General features: G+C 40.1%; 1 protein-coding gene and 1 long non-coding RNA gene across 4 annotated transcripts in view; one reads left to right on the top strand and one right to left on the bottom strand.

Moving 5' to 3' along the window:
• The window catches only part of LOC143906192 (uncharacterized), a 41701-nt gene extending 40046 nt beyond the window's left edge, over window positions 1-1655 (bottom strand). Inside the window, exon 1 of the long non-coding RNA XR_013259461.1 lies at window positions 1353-1655. This is a non-coding gene — a long non-coding RNA (uncharacterized LOC143906192). The remainder of the gene's footprint in view (window positions 1-1352) is intronic.
• LOC143905965 (neural cell adhesion molecule 2) overlaps window positions 1-15324 on the top strand; it is a 262418-nt gene that overhangs the window by 122599 nt on the left and 124495 nt on the right. The gene's annotated exons all lie outside the window — the stretch shown is intronic.

The following is a 15324-nucleotide window of genomic DNA, read 5'->3' as shown; positions in this document are numbered from 1 at the left end:
CGATTAATCGGCTCCCGGCGACAACCGGAAGACACATTGCTAATTAAAGTATGGAAAAGTTCCGGGCAGTTTGGCACACCGGCTCGGTAATATACTTTTCAGACGCGGCCCGCGCGCTGCACTCCGGACAGAGTTTTACGAATGGATCCTGTTAGAAGCTACTCTAATAAGACGAGTAGTTTGCAGTCACCCATATATTCAAGCATCCTGTCCTTATACTTATTGATACTAAGGTATTTTTTCGAAGACACGCTTGAGAAACTTTAATGTAATTGCGAAAATAATTAATAAATTATCGAAAGGAAAATAGCGACGGCTATAAATCTATTCATATTATAGAGAAGTTGAATTGAGTTAAAGCTATTTAGAGAGACAATAACGCGAAGTATGTAAGAGCAGACTTTGCCAGATAAACTTATAAATTTCATAAGTTTGGAAAAGCGGAAGTTTCCTTAAACGGCTTGAAAGAGCTTTGTGTCGCATCACAAACGTTGCAGGATATGTCAGAATGTCAGAGAACATATTTGGAATCATCCGACGCGCAGTGAGCTTCTGTGTGGAATGCGTAGAATGTAGATTGAAATTCGCGGCGAACATTTTGAATAGTCGACATAAAGTCTACCTCGGAGCATGTGTCGATAAATTCATTTCCAGTCATACACGAGTTTTTTGCAGCACGGGCTTTTGCGGCAACTTTTAAACAATTGCCACGTAACCGCTAATGCGCTACCTCCGTTACTTCAAAGTACTGTCCAAACTGTGACGGACACGAGAGATACTGTGACTACATATCGAATAAAATATCGCGTATAAGGTTACGCGCGGATTTATGCAAAAGGAATGTTTGCTTGTAAACTTTTATCATAGATATATACTGTCATAAATAGCGATATGAATAAATATCTCAAAATGTCTGGGGAGAAAGATGAAAAACCGAGAGCAACATAGATGCATGCGCGGCACTAATTCTCACGCAAATATTTACTATATTTGCGCATGCATTTATATCTAAAAGCTATTTAAGTAGTGCAAGAAACATTTGAAGAAAAATGAAAACTTAACACAACTTAATTTAAGAATAATAAAGATAAGAACTAGACGCGTATACGTGTTTTAATATATATATATATATATATGTTTTGATATAAATGGAAATAGTCAACAAAATTAAGGTTCATATTTTAGTTATACCTTTTAATTAAACAATGAAATAATATATAAATTTTTGTGCAATGCTTTTGAGTTATACTTGGATAGCCGATTGTGTGTAGCGAATATTCAAAGAAAAGCAATTTTAATGAATGAAGTTAATACAAGTTAATACAAGTCATCCTTAAATTTCGGAATTTTACCTGAAAGTTGTAGGAATAGTAGAAAATTTAATCTGCTGGTTTACGCTGCACATTGCGTTATAAGTGTTTGTGAAAGAGACCATTGACAATGTCCTAAAAATACAATGCAGCTTGTAGCCATTCCGAAGCCTCGCTTTCCAGACTTCCGTTGCAGTCGTGGATAATGGATCCAATCACCAATGTCCCAAATTTGGAACGCCGGGGAAATATGGTCACCGTAGATATACAGCATTCGTGACAATAGACGCGGGCGTGCAAGATCGAAACTTTCAGGCAGTCGCTATTCATTCACCCTGCTCCAACCGCTCGTCAGCTTATCCGTCTACTGGAAACACCTCATCGAGATTCCGACCTTTGGAGCGGCGCGGTGCGGTGCGGTGCGGTACGGTGCGGTGCGGCGCGGCGCGACGCGGCGGCATGGCGCGGAATTGTTCCGCGCGGAACGCCGCACGAATTACGTCTCATCAGTGCGAGTAACGTGCAATATTCAAATTATCCTTGGCGAGCGCAGCCGTCTAATGAGAATGTATGCAAATAACGCGCATCAGCGTCGACGCCCTCCGTGACGCGCATCGATGCACCTAAGCGCAACGCGCGCACTGGCTCTACGACGATTGTTTAGCCCGGCTAATTACACGGTACCACTATCGCTCTCGATTCACCGTCCGTCGTCTCTGATACGCGCAGAGCATACATGACCTACTTGCAAAATCAAGTTTGTCTTTCTATCAACAGAAAGATAAATGTTATTCAACGAGTTACAATTAGTTAGCAGCAATATGAAAAAGAGTTATCGGTCGAGTATTATCGAATGAAGTAAAGTTCCGAAATTCTTGGATGAAGCACTAACTTAACTTTCGATCTTGAGTGCGAAAGAGGGCAATGAATTTATTCCAGCGATTAATAATTAAATAATTAAGCGTTTCGAAATAACGCTGAAATATTATTAATTTAAGCACCCTCTGTAATTAAATATTCGATGAAATTATCGCTTAAGCTACTTATGGTAAAAGGCATTATTAAAATAAACAGCTTTTTGCTTTTACCGAGCAAAGCATCTAATTTCGCAAGCATCATGCAGTGTACCGTTAGCAAAAAATGCTAACGGGGACGCTGCTCTTAATTTAATTTATTTTGATAATAAAAAGTTTAGAAAAATTAAAATAATATTTAATAGTAATATTTAGAAAATGTCGAGTGTGTTTATAAGATATATGAGATAAATTATATTCTCAATGTATAATTGAATTCACCTGGTCATGATATGTGTGACCTACATAATGCGATCCGAAATTTTGTCCTACTATCACAGATTTCGAGATTAAAACTGATGCTTTAATTAACGTGAAGGTTTTATGGATGATCGATATCTCGTTTCGCGAAATAATTTCTCGACATAATCACCCTAATTTTTTACCTCTTTCCTCAATTGTCTCTATATTGCAGTGAATATACCTCTCTGCTGTTTCGTACTTTTCTGCGATAAATCGTACATAGTTATTTGTAATAAAAACTTTACAATTTATTATATGTTTCCGTGCAGCAAGAAATTCGAACTTTCTTGTTGACTTCTCAGGTGAAAACAAATGACGTAAACAGACATGAGTTATTTTGCGAACGTAGAGATATATATGTAATGAAATCCTCTGTAACACAACTTCCAACGCAATTAATTAGTCAAGCGTCGCGCAATGTTTAATTCACTATTACATCAAGGCTTAATGAGGACGCGCAGATATGTATAACAAACCGGCGAGACTGGTCGAGGAGCGTCTTGATATGTAGTCGAGAATTCAGCAATTATTTACAACGGTTCAATATTATTCGGCAGCTCCACTCGAAATAGAGGAGTAGAGATACGTAATTATTTGCTATAGGATCGCATCTACTAATTAGAACTATAGGCAAACGTAGCTGACGCCCCGCAAACAGTTGTATCTACCTATATTAATCTACCGGAGTGGTACAAACGCCCCGAGCTAAGAGCTCGTCTTATTCGAAAAGGGAGATTATTTCATTGTCGGTAAATGCAGCATCGTCAGCTTACTTTACTTTCCGTATAAATGCGAGACATGTCATCAGATCAGATTTTAACTTATCTGGGACAAATTTTGATTCGACTTTTCAACGAGAAAAAGCTAAGTTTATTGCAACTTTTTAATGTTTGATATTAAAAATTAATTATATTAATATTAATTTGTAATTAACGTGGTGCATTAAAAAATTTATTAAGATGTATTAGAGATTGCAAAAAACAAAACGTTAATAATTAAAAAACAAGGGAGAAAGAAATTATATTCTTTCTTCTTGGTATTTTAATCTTTAAATGCGCAATTTTTCGTAGCATTATAGTATTTTATAAATAAATGATAACTGCTTAAGGAATCTTAAAAAAATATTAAAAAATTCTTCTTTATTAATTTGAACTCTCCGCCAAAAGAGTCTTCTTATCCAAAAAAGAAAGAAGGGTCAGAAGAGCTAAAAAAGGTCTTTTACTAATGTGCAAAGCCGCGCGTTTTCAGTTCGAACCTCATAAGGGGAGCATCGAAAAATCGTTTTGCATATATGCAAAGCTGTGACTTAAGGGTTAAAAAAATTATCGCGAGTCGAAATTGATTAAAGCTTCTACCACTGGAATATAATTCAGTGAAAGGTATACATTTTTCTCACTCTCTTCATCTCTCGCTCTTGTTCTTTCTCTTTTACCCACATTTGAAATTCAAATATATTCAAATTTTAAATAAGCAGAAATTATTTCACATTTGTAGTCAACGATTATACTGATAATTTAACAATGTATATATGATATTTACTGAAATTTGCATACAGTTCAATAACGGAGAATATGTAAGATATCAGAATCGTTTACAATTGATGCAATTTCATATGTTTTGTAGCAACGAACATATATTATGTTTTCATATACATATATGTAGAGTTATACTTGTATAGCATTATGCTTTTATTCTTGGCAGTCAATTCACTAGCTAACCACTGCCTCATATTTAATTCACCGTTCAAATTACGCATGCAAATGTCTTGTTACGTTATCCTCGATCATTTAATTAATTGCTATCATAGCACACCAGCTTCGTATCAACTAATTTGAACATGGCTAATTTCTGCGTGAATTCAGAGATTGTCACATATATGCGGTCCATCGTATGATTTTGCATAAAGTTCGTTAGCTGGTCGCAGAAAACAAGATAAAAGAGATGAGTAAAAGCAAGTCTTTAAAGTTTCGCCGCAACATATCTCAATGTTTTTTTTTAACTTAATTCAAAATTTATATTACTCGCATATTTGCGCAACAGTCCGACGTTGCTAGAACTTCGTTTCTACTTCTCCAATAAGTTTTTTTTTTTAATTTGACATGTGACATGTGCTATTAGTTTGCTAATCTAAATGCATTTTGCTTGACAGTTCTATCTCAGAATCACTTAACCCAAATACACGAGATTTGCATATATGTTTCTACCCGATAATATTTAATTTATAGATTCCCTAAATTTATCAGCCTCCAAAAGTATCTTTATTAGAATGATTTTTATTAGAGTCAATAGATTATTAGAGCTTTACTATTTTATCATTCTCTATATTTATAAAATTAATTGTAACGTATTCACGAATATCAATTCTCCTAGTTATATATGTTACGATATGATCCAGAAAAAAATTGAGTAAATATAAATATATCGACGCAGATTGTGAGAGAATGTCACGAAATTGAATTGCTTATTTGCTGGGTATCTTTAGCCAAATTATTCTTTAACTTCTTGAGTAGATATGCACAGAAAGATCAGCAACAGAGTGCAGTAAAAACACGGCACGTCCGAAATTAAACCGTTCGCTCGTATACTCTCGTTAAACGCGCGTATTCTTATTGTCTCATCAGCAGGGATACGGCGTGCGATATTCAAATTAGTCGCTTCGTACCGCGCCTCGCGAGCCCGCCGTCCTCGTCGTCTAATGAGAACGTATGCAAATAACATGGCACGATTGCGCCGCCGCGCCGCGCCGCGGCAAGATACCGGCAATCGCGGCCGCCCGTGCGAAGCAATCATTTAGTTTCGCTAATTATCAGTTGGAATTACTATCGGGATAATTTAGCGAAGCCGATAATTAGCCGTGCGGAGCGTTTACGCGCGCGGTTACCGTGCACGAGAATTTCCGGAAATACGATCACGGGTCCCGGTTGTAGCCGGCGCAGCGAACGGTTACAGCCGAAAGGAGAATTATTGACGTCGCGATAATGCACCCGACGAATGACGGATCGACGGCTCTGCTGCACTAACGACGTCGCTTGATTTATGCGGCGTATTTCGTTGACGGGCCCAAAGTAACGCGGTGTCGACGGTTCGCGCACTATTGACAGACTGTTTTTCCCGCGGGAGAGGCACGCCGGGGGCAAAAAGTCGCGCGCGCGGGCTTGACGTTTTTTAATGGAATAACGCGAAATCAATGGCCTATCATTTTTCAGGGACCCTCTTCCGCTTCTGCATCTCGACAGCGCGATCGCGCATGTAACCGCAATTACGCGCTGTCGAGCTAGTTCCGAGCGCGGCGCGAAAGCGAATCCAATCCGCGCACAATAGACCGGATCCAATTATATTGACGCTGAACTTCCTTAAGTTCGATTAACATATATACTAGCTTTAATGGAAGCTATTAATTCAAGGTAATCGACCTCGTCGGCGACGTCATGCGTCATTAATTCCGACGTGCATGTACATACGTCTCTCACAATTGTGCAAGATCGATAAAATATATTTATATATTTCATTTTTAAAAGAAACGTATTATATTTATAAAAAATATAAAATTCTTATATAGATACTCATGGAGAACCATGAATCAATAAATGGTGCAAATATTTTCATTTTATTTTAGCGAAGCGTATAAGTAGATAATATATGCACAGAGAATAAGATTATTAGACTCCATTCTCTCTCTCCTCATTTCGCAGTCTTGCGAAGCTTTCGAGCCATTTTTACACGGTCATTGATAGCACCCTTGATTCTGGGCACTGTGCCCATTGTGTTGAATGGATAACTCCGGGCTTCTCTCTCTGACTCACGTCTCGGTACTTTAAAAGTCGTCATATTTCAATTTTTAGAAAGTCTCATGACCGACATCAATAACATTCTGTCCTAATATTTTTCGCAGATAGACTTGAGTTTTTAGATGCTTCTAGCGGCCAAAGTAATATTACAGAATACTGTTACAGAGAGAATTAAGTACTACAAACCGGAAATATAAAAGCGAAGAAATGCATAATTTTTTCTTAGAATGAAAATTTGCTTAATAAAAATAACACCGCTCTAAAGATCTAAATCTACACAAATCTAACATTTAAAAAAATAAAGATCTACAGATCTAAAATGATGATGCAAATCTCTTTTTAGTAGTAAAAAAAGATCTTGAATAAGGTTATTTTTTTTTTTAATTTTTTTTGACATTCATTTGTTTTCGAAATTTGCAAAAGACATTTTTACCATTTTACTATGATGAAGCAGTGAAGAAAATACAAGGAATGCTTTTGTTTTTATCTTAACGAAGCCGAGAATGTACATCAGAAATATGAATTAACACTACTACGCGTTCTCAATTTACACTACTGAGTCAACTCGGAATAGTAAACTTGTTTGCTCTATAATTCAGCTTCCACGGCGCTACGAGGTGCGCCTCACGTTGAAAGCCTCAGCAATCTAGCCGCACGCGACGCGCGCGCGCGCGCGCGCGTACAGAATTTTTCATACGCAACGAATTACGGTTGGGTGGTAAAAACGGCAATCCATGTTTCGCGAAAGTTCTTCGTCGAATAGTTAGATAGAAATTCTGTGAAAAACCGGCACGAAAAATGTACCGTGCGCGATTACATTCATTGTGATGATAAATGTACGCTAATTGTAATTAGCGTTATGAATGCCACACTAATCACCGCATCATTATATTGTTTTCAATTAATAATAATACCAATGTATAGGCCAATCGTATTTATTATTGATGGAAACTAAGCCACACAGTATTCTAAATGTGATTTTACATTAACTTGAAATATACCTCGGATACATATTGTATCCCAGATCAATCAGTGAACTGCATTGATTCGATTTTTGATATAGAATCGGCTTGAATCAATGTGTATTCGTTCTAAACGTAAACATTAACTTTGAACAATATAACCCTTTTGTTTATTGGCACGTTATTGCACCGTTAAATTTTCATCGCGCACATTAAATTATAGGGTATCGAATATATTGATTGATTAGTAATTGATCATCGCGCATTGGTGCACCAATACATTAAAATCTACATATCGATTACTGTATTGTTTCCAAAACAAATCTCGTAGAATATTCTCTTGTTACCCGTAATTCGTATTCGCAGTTCTACATTATATGTACAATACTTGATAATTTAAGACGAGTCGAATAATGAGCTAAAATCTTGTAATAATATTACCTTTTAATATAATAATATATCTTATGACGATATTATCTTATAATAATCTGACAATAAGCTAAAATCTCATAATAATTTTAGCTAAAATCAGATTAATTCCAGTTTAATTATTATCTTAATTTGTCGAGTATAAAAACGGAAGTAACACAGTAACGATAATGATATTACAACAATAAAAGAAATTGATTCTGCTTTGAAAATATTCTCCTGGAAAAAGCATTATCAGTATCGAGGTACCGAATTAATGCAATAAAAAATGGAAAGAATAAAAGGATGTGAGGTACAATAGTTTATCACAAAAAGAGGATACGCGTGTATGCGAAAATGTGTGGTTCAGCCTTCGAAGAACACAGGTGTTTCAAGCTTCCTTCTTTGATATTAACAAGAGAACGCCGACGACGAGACCGCAAAACACGAGTTTCATTTCAGAGAGGGCAAGCGGTCGGTTCGGGGGTGAAAATGGAGAAGCGGCGGACTCTCTCTCTCTTCTCTCTCTCTCTTCGAAATTCATCGGACGCGCATGTATTTTCTGCCGGTGCGTTCGCGATTAAATTGCCGCGCGGCTTGTTTGCTCTATCCACCGGCCGCAGTCGAGAGTACATATCGACGTCCATCGCGCTCTCTCGCTCTCGCTTTCGCACGCGGTACTCTTTCGCTTCCATTGCACCATCGTCGCACTGCAAGTGTGTGCATCTGCGCGCAACGCGCTTCTGTTATTATCGTCGTCGTCGTCGTCGTCGTCGTCGTCGTTCTCGTCGTTCTCGTCGTTGTTGTCGGTGATTTTCGCGTCAGGCCGTAAAGTTCGATCGCCGCCGCCGTCGCCAGCTGCACAAATGGCAGATGCAAAAAAGGCGAAGTGTGTCTCGTGCATTATGTGCGCATAGCCATTGGGAAAACAAAAGTCTTACCCGCCTGTCTATTTCTATCCCCCCCGATGGTCCGCGCCATCTCCCCCGTTTTCCTTCGCATTATCCACCTTCATAACGCAGCTGGTCCGAAAACATATCTTTCCTATTTCGTCGATTGTGTTCCTCCTGTGCACCTAACGCACGATTGCTTCGGGGTATATCCCGCCCAGTTGAAGCGCGCCGGTGAAATATCCGTATCCGACGGACTTCCATATGAAATTGCAGTTTTCTCGTGCGTTCTTCCCTTCCATCTTCCTAACGTTCCATTCATTCTGTTATCTTACGGCAAGAATTCTTCGATTGTTACGGCGCGGCGTTAGGTTTCCAAACATGGCCGGCCGGATCAACTTGGAAAGCGCGTCTGTTGGTGAAAAAAAACAGATTTTGCATGGACGGGACGGAGCGCCACTTTTTACGACCCACGTCATTCGACGCGCTCGTCGATTTATTTTTTACGCGAATCGGGAACTCGTTCCACCCACGACGGATAAGGCGGTTATTCGGATGATTGATCACGCGCGAATAATATGACTATCGTGGATAGTGTAGTGAAACGTATCACTGCTCTTCTTATTCGTATGCCGAGTTGTATCTTCTTCACAAGAATGTCGCAAGTTTTGCGGCGGTCTGACAGCTCATTTTCGCGGATAATAAGAGCGAAAGATAGTCTACAGGCCGTCTTGTCCTGAGGTAGGATGACGACCTCGTGTTCCGGGCGCAATTACCCCGCCCGGAGACTCGATCGATAGCACTCGATCCAATCGAGAGAGAGAGAGAGAGAGAGAGAGAGAGAGAGAGAGAGAGAGAGAGAGAGAGAGAGAGAGAGAGAGAGAGAGAGAGAGAGAGAGAGAGAGAGAGAGAGTGAGAAGGAGAGAGAGGGAAAGAGAGGGAGTTGGCCAGACACTTTCGGAACAAACTGCCAGGATAATCGTGATGACGATAATATTACACCCAAATTGTCCGTCATATTTCTGACGGATGCAAGAGCATGGCAAGCGGGTCCATGCAATACCGCGGAGTACTTTCGGCGAAGGTATAACGATAACCGCGGCCCGTAACCGTAATCATAAGAGTAAACCGCTATCGTTACCACAAGAACGCGCGAGGTAACGCGGCTTATAAGAAAACGTCTCGCAGTGTCGGTAGCTGAACCACCGGTCCTTAGACCGCCCCTAATCTAATCCCCAAAAGTTTCCACTCCTTCGCAATTCGTTCGTTTCGGCCGTCAAGTACGAGCTTCGGTGCGGGAGCGCGGTCCAGTAGTCCGCGGCACAAAGCCTCGGCAAACCTCTAACGAGGTGTCGCAGCCTCTGCAGAATACTCCCGGGTCCCGCGTCCTCCTGAAACTCCGTAATTAATCTCGGACCGCCGCGCGGACGCGACGGGTCGCACCCGGCTTCCGACCCGCGCGGCTTTTGGAGGCGTGCAGCATTCTGAATGGATTCTTCGAGAATATATGTGGCATGTATGTGCGTGTGTATATTTCCGCATGCTGGTTTGCCGCTACAGCGCTTACGGCTATTTTCGAACTTGCGACGCGCTCTTCTCTCTTCTCGCGTGTCCCACGAACAGAAATTCTCTCAGCAGTCTCTCTGTCTCTTTCGTTCTCCTCGCTTCCTCAGCTCGCTTGTTTTCTCCTTCTTGCAGGCACATCCGAGAAAATTTCCGACACACCTCAGAGACTGCGAATGGATACTAATGTAGAAGTTAGGACGCCTTAGAAGCAACGTTAAGTTCGCGTTGCGCGTCCTCGGTGAGCCGTCTCTTTGTTTTCTACTCTTGTACCTAAAGGCGATCGCATCTAACTCCAGCGACATTACGTCTTTCGCGCTGAGTCTCTCTTTTAAACTTAATTATTTGTCCCTCTGTGATTCGTGCTTCCTTATGTTGTACGATCAATAAAAAAGAATGCTCCGTCGTGCTCTGTGTGGAGTCTGGGCTTTTGCCATCTTGAAACATATCGACTCTGTTGCTCTTGGAAGATTACGATTTCACAGCTACGTCCGTGTTATCAATACCAATAACAGTCCAATCATTTATCTTTTTTTTCTTTCGTTGATTGTTAGTAATCTATTTCTCGATCAAATTATGTTACTCAATTCTGCCGTCGCGTCTTTTTCTCCGACTCCGACTTGTTCACAGCGGCTCAAAATGCTACAACTGATACTGTTTAATTCTATATGACAGCCGTACGTATTTTCTGTCCAACGCTCGAGGGCATATGCTTCTGGAGCGCCATACAAATGATACCACTTCTCTTTCTCTTTCTTTTCCCGAACGTATTATTTCGCTGAAACTTGACAGCGTCGCGTCCGTCGCCGACAGTATGTTACGTTTACGTATTTGATCTCCACGGGTTATCGCACTGTTTCCTTCCTGGCATCCCGGCGAAGCGCTGCGTCCATCCATTTTCCCCTTTTACGACGGAGTTAAGTGCGTGGAGACGCATAACACGGCAGCGGAAGCGTACAAAAATATTGATCGTGCCCGGTCCTGCGCTGCTGCCAGCGCGAAAGAGTCAAGTAAGAATTACCGTGCGCGCGTACTACTATAATATGCAATAGTCATACAAAATTTCCAAGAATCTCGTGAATAGAAAAATACTCGGTTCTAGATCTGTCAAGTGCAGGCCAAACATATCGCTGAGGCGTGCAACAATTTTCTGATGATGAGAAGTAATTGTCTCATTTTTCAGTAATTTTTCGATAACTATTAGTCCCAATTGCTATCGCGAAGTCGAATGCCTTTTAATTTTTCAAACTGTTTCACATTAATGATTTTATCCTCGCGGAAACGGCTTATTTATCGAGAGTTTTAATTATATTGTAGTTGATCTCGTATATTCTTTTTCCCAAATCCTCTGGGATGAAAATTCTAGGAGGCTAAAGTCGCGCCATCCCCACCGAACGAATCGTTACAGGAAGGACGGTCGGGAGACTTAATAGCGTCCCAACAACGAGCACACTCGGAAACTCGCCTCGCCGGATAGCTTTTCTCCCACTTTAATTACGGTCAGGCATGCTTTAACCATCCTCGTGGGTCGCCTCGTCACCTCTTTCGCTCCAGCAAGGAACGCCTGCATCGCGATTGCATGCGCGCCGGCTAAACCCTTTGCGCGCCGCCCGCCGCCGACCGGTCGATAAGACGTCGCTTCGAGAACTCCATCAAAAATGCACTGCCCGACACGCGTGGCTAGTCGCTTTCAAGCACGGCTCCGACTCCGTATAACAGGATAAAGGAGATAAATGCCACGGTGGACACAAGGGTTAAAGTAATCAGTTTATATTTGTCGCTCCAGCAAAGTAAATAAACTCTGACGAGAATACGTATAGGATTAGAGATAATAATATATCTTGCTAATGAAACCCGTATATATAGATCTTATACATTTCTGCCACATTATTCTTAACGACAAATTCAATGACAAATAGATGAAGCATTTTCTCTCATCTATTTTTTTTCCAAAATTTAGGCCGGTATTCATAATCTTATTTCAAGACCGTTTTAAGTAATATTTTAAGATGGTAATACGGCTCTGTGATTGGTTAAAATGACATCTTAAGATTGTACTTAAGATGGTCTTAAATATAAGAACCGACTATAAATACCGGTCTTAGTTTGCCAAAATTTTTTAATTTTTAAACGTCTCTATTTTTTGAGGACGAGTTGATTTTAAATGTTAAAAAATGTGTTATTGATAGGTAATATAATCGGAGTAGGTATACTATGTATGTACGTGAAAAAAAATTTTGAATTGTTCATTGTGTTTCGTGTCTATTCTGTGCTTTTTATTCCCAATCATGATGGCGCAAAAATAAACCTCGAAATAGATAGACCTCGAAAAGAGTCGACGAACCGGCACAATTACTGTGCATTATTCCTAGTCAATGCAGGTATTAACGGGCGACCGGGCTGGTAGCGAAAAGGCGATCGATGCGACAAAAACACATCGTTTAAAATAACGGCGGTATATCTCGGCGTTGACGCACGAGAACACTGATCTGGGTAACCGATCGTTGCATATTGTTATGCATGGATGCGAGAGCGATCGACAACCGAAGAAAAATTCTCTTTTTAGCTGTCGAGGTGGATGCCACGAAATAGCTAGCGAGCAGCGATTTCTTCGACAACGCGACGCACTGCACAGCTCGTTACATCGAAGTTCGATACATCCGTCCGATAACTGCTCACGTGACTGATACTTTACACCCTATATAGAGATTCACTTGTCCGTACCAGCTTCGTAACGCATATTGGCTTGACCGATACTTCGCTGGTTCCACTTCCGCGAAGTTTGTAACTGGAAAGTTACAAAAACTTGCTGTTACTCAACTAGAAATTAAGAGAGAAAATGAAAAGACAATACCTTTTTATATTCGTGTTATTAGCCGGTATTATCATGATATTTATGATTAACTTAATTAATTATTTTTATGTTATTGCATAGCTATTGTGTGCCCGTGCATTAAAATGAATCTATTAATATATAATATATTTATACATTTACATAATATATAGTAGGTACGTTTTAATCAATATTATTGATTGCTTTGACGTATAATTTGTTAAACCTGAAAGCTTTATCAATTATCGAAATTTTGAAAATGGAGCGCTGGCTTCGTGGAAGTTTCCTCGCGGTTCTGTTTCTATTTATATTCGTTGTAATGGTTATCAGTGCTCTCGATGCACATTATTTTTATCACACTCAGTTCCACGCAGGGATGCTCGGGGCGTCGAAATACTTCGCACCGAACCTGGAAGTTACTTTCGGGAACGGCAAGCAAACTTCCCGACTTACCTACCCTTTTCAACTCAGGTTCAAGCCAAATAGCTACCACAGGGTTACTGGGAAATATCTTTCGGCGATGTTTCCGCGGAACATAAAAATATAGTCTCAAGAACTGTGGCAGATGGTATGCTTCTCTGAACAGAGGAAGTGCCGCATGCACTCGTGTTTGCATGCACTCTTGACAATAATTCGACGATCGAAGAATGCGGTTCTCATGTATAATATATTCTCGCGGTTTTATGTAGCATTAATATTTCCCTTCTATACTATCAACAATACGTGCATCGAGCGGCTTACAAACAAAGAGTCTAATGTTTTTTTTTTTTTTATTCAAAACCTCTAATTTTTATTTTTAGATATTTTTTGTCCTCCGTTTTTATGTTACCACCAGTTTGCAATGAAACTCGTCATAAGTACTTTTTAATAACAACTCGCAATCTGTGGTATAAACTTTTTCCCGAGTTACGTGGAATTGCTTCTGCAATCGAAAGATCTTTATTGGCACGTGTATTTGAGCCAAATCTTGCTTTACTAACAATTTCTAATTTATTTATTTATTTATAAATTTTATAACTTTTTTTATTTATTTCTATTTCTCAGTCAAGTGTGATTTCTCATTTCTTTTTTGGTTCAATTTGCTAAAATTGAAAAGTATCGTCGTATATATATATATATATATATATATATATATATATATATATATATATATATATATATATATATATATTATACATGTGTTTGCATATAATTATACACACATATTTTTAACTAACATAAAAAATTATTTAACTATATTTTGTTTTTGCGTTATTTATTTTTCTAACCGTGTTTTTCCATGTAATGTGTTTTTTTTTTTTTTTTTTTTTTTTTTTTAATGACTTCTCTTTGCAAACATCATTAATTTAGCATACATTGACCTTGCATACATGAAGAGATACTCGCATCACTTATATTATAAGCTTCGCATTTGTAAACATTTCGTAAACGAAGCGCGGACGCGTGTCCCGCTCGCGTGCATATAAATCATTACTGCATCCGACGCCGCTCTTCTCGACCTAAGTCGTCACCATATAGTCGCAACCTGGCTTCGTGAATGTTTCACGCGCGTTCCAGATTCGCGAAATCTGCCTTATGACGCGCGAACTTTTTGCCTCGACAAACGATTTCGCGGGACACATCGACCGAATGGGGAGAGGGATTCAATTGATCCCGGGGACGAAAAAGGCAAGCTGAAAGATTCAATGCGGCCGCACCTTGGATACTTGCATTATGTAAATGCCCGAGTATTACATTATGTAAGTGCACCGCGCACCGGGCGTTGAATAACGTTAATGTCGCGCGGGCGGCTCGGCCCGCCGGGCCATAAATCCGATTTATACACGAATATGTCCGCTCTATATAGTGGCCGCTAAATCACCGGGCTTTAAGAGCGCGAGATAAGGCTCGCATCGATTGCCGGCGGATGAAGTGGCAGGCACGATCCGATTCGCGGCCGAACACATTTCGAGACGGGGAGAATTCTACTGCTTTGCGGCAGCTCGCGCTCGTTGCTTGGCGCCCTGAAATATTCAGCGCGATTCACTTCAGATGCCTGCATTATGTAGCGTTCGCTTAGCCGTCCCTTATTTGAATGACTATATTCTATCGATCGGGTAATTACTCGCGTGGAGCATTGCCGGATGGAAGTAATTTCTTTTCCCGGCCGCGTTTCTAGAAGCGAGAAATTCGACGGCGCGGCGCGGCGGGATTTTTACGGATGCACTCTCGCGACGTCTTACGTGCGATTTCGCGAAATAACAGTTCGCCATCA

This window comes from Temnothorax americanus, unplaced genomic scaffold (genome assembly GCF_048541705.1).
Source record: "Temnothorax americanus isolate GAGA-0224 unplaced genomic scaffold, ASM4854170v1 Scaffold7, whole genome shotgun sequence".
Lineage (NCBI taxonomy): Eukaryota > Metazoa > Arthropoda > Insecta > Hymenoptera > Formicidae > Temnothorax > Temnothorax americanus.
This window is presented reverse-complemented; position numbering and strand designations above follow the sequence as displayed.